At 48.2% G+C, this 7,832-nt stretch overlaps 1 pseudogene; it reads right to left on the reverse strand.

Annotated features, from left to right (window-relative positions):
- Window positions 1–7,177: 7,177 nt before the first annotated feature.
- On the reverse strand, window positions 7,178–7,272 carry LOC141060302 (small nucleolar RNA U3; annotated as a pseudogene).
- Between the last annotated feature and the right edge of the window lie 560 nt (window positions 7,273–7,832).

Here is a 7,832-nt window from a genome sequence, read left to right on the forward strand (position 1 = left end):
GATATTCATTGGGCCTCACACAATCCAAAAGTGTCCAGTGTCCAAATGTGTGTGCAGAGATTCAAAATCTCCCTTATCCTCTAGTCACTTAGGTCACAGCTGTGCCATCGAGCCTGTCACATAGCGTTCAGATATTCATTGGGCCTCACACAATCCAAAAGTGTCCAGTGTCCAAAAGTGTGTGCAGAGATTCAAAATCTCACTTATCCTCTAGTCACTTAGGTCACAGCTGTGCCATCGAGCCTGTCACATGGCGCTCAGATATTCATTGGGCCTCACACAATCCAAAAGTGTCCAGTGTCCAAAAGTGTGTGCAGAGATTCAAAATCTCACTTATCCTCTAGTTACTTAGGTCACAGCTGTGCCATCGAGCCTGTCACATAGCGCTCAGATATCAGTGGGCCTCACACAATCCAAAAGTGTCCAGTGTCCAAAAGTGTGTGCAGAGATTCAAAATCTCACTTATCCTCTAGTCACTTAGGTCACAGCTGTGCCATCGAGCCTGTCACATAGTGCTCAGATATCAGTGGGCCTCACACAATCCAAAAGTGTCCAGTGTCCAAAAGTGTGTGCAGAGATTCAAAATCTCACTTATCCTCTAGTCACTTAGGTCACAGCTGTGCCATCGAGCCTGTCACATAGCGCTCAGATATCAGTGGGCCTCACACAATCTAAAAGTGTCCAGTGTCCAAAAGTGTGTGCAGAGATTCAAAATCTCACTTATCCTCTAGTCACTTAGGTCACAGCTGTGCCATCGAGCCTGTCACATAGCGCTCAGATATCAGTGGGCCTCACACAATCCAAAAGTGTCCAGTGTCCAAAAGTGTGTGCAGAGATTCAAAATCTCACTTATCCTCTAGTCACTTAGGTCACAGCTGTGCCATCGAGCCTGTCACATAGCGCTCAGATATCAGTGGGCCTCACACAATCCAAAAGTGTCCAGTGTTCCAAAAGTGTGTGCAGAGATTCAAAATCTCACTTAACCTCTAGTCACTTAGGTCACAGCTGTGCCATCGAGCCTGTCACATAGCGCTCAGATATCAGTGGGCCTCACACAATCCAAAAGTGTCCAGTGTCCAAAAGTGTGTGCAGAGATTCAAAATCTCACTTATCCTCTAGTCACTTAGGTCACAGCTGTGCCATCGAGCCTGTCACATAGCGCTCAGATATTCATTGGGCCTCACACAATCCAAAAGTGTCCAGTGTCCAAAAGTGTGTGCAGAGATTCAAAATCTCACTTATCCTCTAGTCACTTAGGTCACAGCTGTGCCATCGAGCCTGTCTCATAGTGCTCAGATATTCATTGGGCCTCACACAATCCAAAAGTGTCCAGTGTCCAAAAGTGTGTGCAGAGATTCAAAATCTCCCTTATCCTCTAGTCACTTAGGTCACAGCTGTGCCATCGAGCCTGTCACATAGCGCTCAGATATTCATTGGGCCTCACACAATCCAAAAGTGTCCAGTGTCCAAAAGTGTGTGCAGAAATTCAAAATCTCCCCTGTCCTATAGACACCTTGTACCTTGTTTTACATACTATATAGTTTGTTGGATTTTGTCTACATTTCTACCAAAAATGAGGAAGGCTGGTGGAAGAGGCCGTGGAATTGGGCGGGGGTTGGCAGCTGGTAATGATGGTATTGGTGGTGGATCTGATGGTAGTGGCAAGAGCAAAATAGGACCGAATGCAGGAGGTGTTGAGCCTGCGTCATCGTCTGGCTACATAAGGCCTCGAACGCTTAGTTTTCTAGGAGTTGGCAAACCGCTTTTAAAGCCAGAGCATCAGGAAAAGGTTTTGTCTTACATTGCTGACTCAGCCTCCAGCTCTATCGCCTCCTCTTCTTCAGTTGTAAAAAGTAAAAGCACTGAGTCGTCATTGGAGGCTCATGTTCATGAACCACACCTTTCCTTGTGTCCTTCACCTCAACCAAGATTGAAGGATGACGCAGGCCATACTACTGATTACTCCATGGAGCTGTTTTCACATACCATGCCTGGATTATCAAGTGAAATGGTGAATTACCCAGGCCAAGATGAATCTGACATGGAGTGCACTGATGCACAGCCGCTGATGGATGATTCTGCTGGTACATTCACTCAGAGCACTACATTGTCCTCGCAGTGTACAGAGCCAGATTCTGACCCTGATGAGACTCAGGTGCCCCTTCCCGCACACTATACCACCATACACGGTGACACAGAGGAAGGTGCACATGACATAGAAGAGGAGGTGATGGATGACCCAGTTGTTGACCCAGATTGGCATCCATTGGGGGAAGAGGGTGCTGCTTCCAATAGCTCAGATGAGGAGCATCCACAGCAGACATCGACATCGCAACAGCTGTTATCTGGCAGGCCCGGAGCACTCCAAAGACAGGTTCCAAACATCAAAAGAGTTGCTGGACAGCTTGTCCAGAGGGTCAAAAGATCACAGCGTGCTAGGCCGCAAAATGTCTGCCAAAGTAGGAAGAGTGCAGTGTGGCACTTTTTTGAACAAAATCCTCATGATCAGGCCAAGGTTATCTGTAAGAAGTGCGCAAAGACCTTTAGCCGAGGGAAAAATCTGAAAAATTTGAATACCAGTTGCATGCTTAGACATTTAACCAGCATGCACTTGCAAGCGTGGACACAACACCAAACCTCAAGTGCCACATGTGCAACTGATCACAACGAAGGTAGTCAGCAACGCTACATTGTTTCCCCCACTGTAAGCCCACCGGTTAGCACAGCAGCAAATGTTGAGGTGTCGTTGCAAGGCCACAGCAGTCAGGGAATCCCACTGTTATATCAACGAAAGACTGATTCTAGGCCATCAGAAAGAACACCAACTCCATCACCATCATCAACCCTCTCTCAGTCCGCCCTGTCCACCGCTACTTCCACCATATGCAGCTCTCAAGTCCAGCTCACCCTCCCAGACACTATGAGTAGGTCAAGAAAGTACTCAGTCTCTCATCCGCGTACACTGGGTTTGAATGCCCACATTGCCAAACTAATCTCGTTTGAGTTGATGCCGTTTCGGTTGGTGGAAAGCACAGCTTTCCGCGAACTCATGGCCTATGCAGTACCCCGCTATGACCTACGCAGTCGCCACTTCTTCTCTCGCAAAGCCATCCCAGCCCTCCACCATCATGTGAAAGACCGCATTGTCCATGCACTCAAGCAGTCAGTGAGCGGAAAGGTGAAACTCACTACTGATGCATGGTCCAGTCGGCATGGCCAGGGCCGTTACGTGTCCATCACTGCGCACTGGGTTAATGTGGTGGATGCAGGGTCCACAGGGGACAGCGGTGGTGAGACAGTGCTGCCTAGCCCACGGTATAGGAAACAGTTGGCTGTAGGCGTTCCACCCTCCTCCTCCACCTCCTCGAGAAGCGAAAGCTCGTCCACAGAGCGCTGTCGTACGAGCACTCCATCTGCAGCTGCCACTGTTGCACACGATGTGTCCCCCCATCGAGCAGCTAGTGGAAAGCGTCAGCAGGCTGTGTTGCAGATGATGTGTTTGGGCAACAGACACACCGCCGAGGTGCTGGCCGAGTACTTGAAGCGACAAACTGAGTCATGGCTGGGCAGTGTACATCTTGAGGCAGGCAAGGTAGTTAGTGATAACGGCCGTAATTTTGTGGCAGCCATAGCCCTTTCAAAACTCAGCCACATACCTTGCTTGGCTCACACCTTGAACCTGGTGGTGCAGTGCTTCCTCAAAAATTATCCGGAGTTAACAGCCCTGCTCCAGAAGGTGCGAAGACTGTGCGCGCACATCCGCCGGTTGCCTGTACACTCCGTTCGTATGCAGAAGCTGCAGCGATTGCTCCACCTTCCCAACCACCGCCTCATTATCGACATTGCAACAAGGTGGAACTCCACCCTGCACATGGTGGAACGGCTGTGCGAGCAGAGGCAGGCCATAATGCATTTGTGGGAGGATACACGGCCAGGCACTTTGAGAGCAGACATGGAGTTGACAGGTGTGCAGTGGTCGAAGCTGAAAGACCTCTGTAAAGTCCTTCAGTGTTTTGAGGAATGCACACGGCTGGTAAGCGCAGACGACGCCATCCTAAGCATGAGCATCCCACTTATGCGTTTGCTCATGCAAACTTTGACGCACCTTAAGGAGCAGGCGTCTGCAGCCAATGTTGATGAGGAGGAAGAGGAGGAGGGAATCCTTGATGACATTCAGCCATTGTCTGCTCAGGGACCTCTCCTGGACGAGGTGGAGGAAGAAGAGGAGGAGGGCTCGCTTGCCCTGCTGCTAGTGTGCTATCCGAAAGAGTCTTCAGTGCTGCTGGATCAATCCTGACAGAAAAAAGGACCCGTCTGTCGACCCAAAATGTTGATGATCTAACCTTCATTAAAATGAACCATGCATGGGTTTCAAAGGATTTTGTCCCACTTTCCCCTGCTGACCCATAGTTTGCCAGAAAAATGGCTCGCTTTTGTCTTCCTCTTCCTCGGACTTCTCCAATTCCTCCATTTGCAGCTGCTGAATGTCTAACATCAACATATGCCATTTTTTCCACCTCCCTAACTGGGCTGCCTCCCCCCACAGGGCCGGAGTCACCACCTGGCGCACGCACCCGTGCGAGTGCCGTTGCCCTGGACAGGTGGGTGGGCACACTCTTGGGCGATGGCACTGGCACAGGGTCCCTCATAGTACAATCAAGTGTTTCTGATGGTGGGGGTGCACACCCGCCGTCAGACACACCGGCATACTATGAGGGGCCCTGTGCCAGTACCGCCGCCCACGAGTGGGCCCCCCCTGCTGGCTCAGGGCCCCAGCACTTGCAATACTTACCTCTCCCTGCTCAACCGCTGTGTAGTCTAGGCTGTTAAATCCTTCACTGGGACTGCCACTACAAATTTGGTGAACTGATAGATGATGGTTAAGACATAGCTATGCCCTGTCCTGCTGGGCTCTATCTTCAGATGATCAATGGCTTCCATTTGTTGTGGACGTCGACTCACAATGAGATGCAGTGCCGGTTTTTCATCAGCTTTCACAGTTTTCCTACTCACAGACGTGTGACATTCCTGCCCACATTTTTAAATGTGCCCTCTCATGCCAATCCAATAGAATCGCCTACAGCCTGTGGCTTGTGTCTTTTGCACTCCAAAGTCACCTGACAGATCATGATAGGCAGTGAGGACCATGTCTACATCTCTTCTTGTGATCAAAATTTGATGGCGATGAGTAACGGTGATGGGATCAATGGTACTGCGATACAGCAACACTTTCTTCACAAAGAACTGTTTTCGCTGTCTCCACACACAAAGTAATTGAGGGTCAGCATCACCTCTGAGAATTCTCCTGGGAGTTTTTCCCGTGATTAGTAATTCCTAAATTTCTGCAATCACTCGACTTTATGTCTGTACTTTTATCCATCTTGTTTCCTCTTGCGGAGAGTCTGGACTGTCTTACTGAGACAGAAATATATATGAAGATTTAAAAATACCCCAACAGTGTATACTGGTGTACGCTTCAAAAACATTTCCTTTTTTCTACTTTTTAGATTGTTGTCTAATCCATACTGAGGCTGTGAGTGTCTTTGTCGTACTCCGGAAATAAACACGGAGATTTTAAATGTTTAAACTCTGCTATATATACCTGTTATCCGGAGATACTGTACCCTTTCTCAACTTTCTGCAATCTTGTCGAATCCATACTGTGCCTGAGACCGTCTGAGTCTGCCTCCTGATTACAGATGAGTGGTGTTTGAGTGGAACTGTTGGCCAAGTTCAAATTCTAGCTGTTTTGGGCGGTGTTAGATCCGTTCATCGAACTACAACACTTTGATTAAAATTCGGCTGTTCGAGTTTCCATTCGAGAACGTTTCGTTAAACAAAAGCGTATCTTTTTTTCATATTAATAATGGTTTTCAATGATAATAGACAGTTTTAGGGCATAGTAGCGGTGTCTGGTAGTCAGCGGTGTACTACACCTGTGAAGGAGCTACACTGTGTGTGTTTCTAATAATTTTTTAATATTGTCCTGAAAATCCCTTTGGGCCTAGTAACTGTGTCTGCTACTCAGAAGAGGAGCCCACCCGTGAACCGAGCTATGCCGCCTGTTTATGAAAGAACCAGTTTTTGACTGCATTTACACCACTTAATACTTAGGGCCTAGTAACTGTGTATGCTACTCAGCAGAGTTGGCCACCCGTGAACCAAGCTATGCCGCCTGTTTATGTAAGAACTGTGTGCTACTCAGCAGAGGAGCCCAGCTGTTAAGCAAGCTACAGCACCTGTGGTTTGGGCACTTAATTTTTTCACATTCTTTCTGGAATGCCGTTTAGGCCTAATTCCGGAATTACGGTTGACCTGCACTTACTGGGAAATGCTTGTTCGTGGGGAAGAATTGTAATCCCAGATCCACATCACTAACGGGGTTCAGCGTGTTATCCGCACCTGTAAGCGATACACGCTGGTCCTTTCATTGTAGCACGCGTGCAGCCCCGGACATGTAAGGGCATGACAGACCTGTTATTGGCCGATCTCGCGTGCCAGAGCCTTGCGTGTCCCTCTAGTAAGCTGGACGCGGACCGCGGGGGGCATGCCTGAGTCTCGTTCGTTAACGGAATTAAGCTTGCAATCTGTGCAGCTTTTTTGTGGATGGCATGGTTGAAGTTGCCCATGTTGAGTCCAATTAAGCCGCAGGCTCCACTCCTGGTGGTGCCCTTCTGGACATTCCTTTAAGGCTCAGCTTTGCAACCATATTGCCCCCGGAAACCAAACACTATTCCTGACAGTGACATTCTGGTCAAAGAGCGCGATGACATCACGTCTGTACGCCCTCTGCCTAAACAGTGCAAGTGCAGAAAGATGGATGAAGGGGACGACGAGGAGTCCAGAGTACAGGGATTCCCTAGCGAGGAGACTTATTTAATTGTTTTAAAGGTTGATATACAAAAAAATCAATCCTTAAAAGATACTTTATTAACCAATCATTAAAAAGTTTTCAAAACTTCAAAAAACAGGCAAACAAAAATAGGCTTATTGCTGATTTTCAAAATCCAGCCACAAACACTAGAGAGTCGTTCCAATGTCAGGTAGAGGGTCACAAACCTATTTGTCCCTATAGGGCCCTATATCTCTCTCCTACCTGACAGCGGAGGTTGGCACCCTCTTGATACGCAAATGGCGCCCCCACTCCTCGGCGGCTCTCCCTAATCACCCTGTTGACTCCTATCTAAATGACATCAGCTTGGAGTACAACAGATGGCCGGGGACAAAACTCAAGTCATACACTATAGAAATGATCCCTGAAAGTATAGTCATAGTTTGTGGCTGGATTTTGAAAATCAGCAATAAGCCTATTTTTGTTTGCCTGTTTTTTGAAGTTTTGAAAACTTTTTAATGATTGGTTAATAAAGTATCTTTTAAGGATTGATTTTTTTGTATATGAGCCGTTGAATAATTAATCCAGAATTATATTTATTAAGAATTTTTGTTTTAACCCCTTCACGACCAATGACGCCACATAGGCGTCATAAAACCTGGTTCAAATCTGACCAGTGACGCCTATGTGGCGTCATGACTTCAAAGCCCCCCTGCGGGTCGGGTGACCGGGGTCACTGAAAGGTCACCCGACCCGCAGATACAGGGGGCTTTGTAATTCACCACAGGGGGCGTGGCTTCGCCCCCACGTGGCTACGATCGCTCTGATTGGCTGTTAAAAGTGAAACAGCCAATGAAAATTGATGAAATATTACAATCCAGCCATGTCCGACGCTGCTGTAGCATCGGACATGGCTGGAGACACCGATTCCACCCCCCCCACCGGCGATGGCCCCCCCGCAACTGAATGACAGCGGCGATCTGCCGCCGCTGTCATCATC

Source organism: Dendrobates tinctorius, unplaced genomic scaffold (assembly GCF_039654945.1).
Source record: "Dendrobates tinctorius isolate UK_male_01 unplaced genomic scaffold, ASM3965494v1 ptg000233l, whole genome shotgun sequence".
NCBI lineage: Eukaryota > Metazoa > Chordata > Amphibia > Anura > Dendrobatidae > Dendrobates > Dendrobates tinctorius.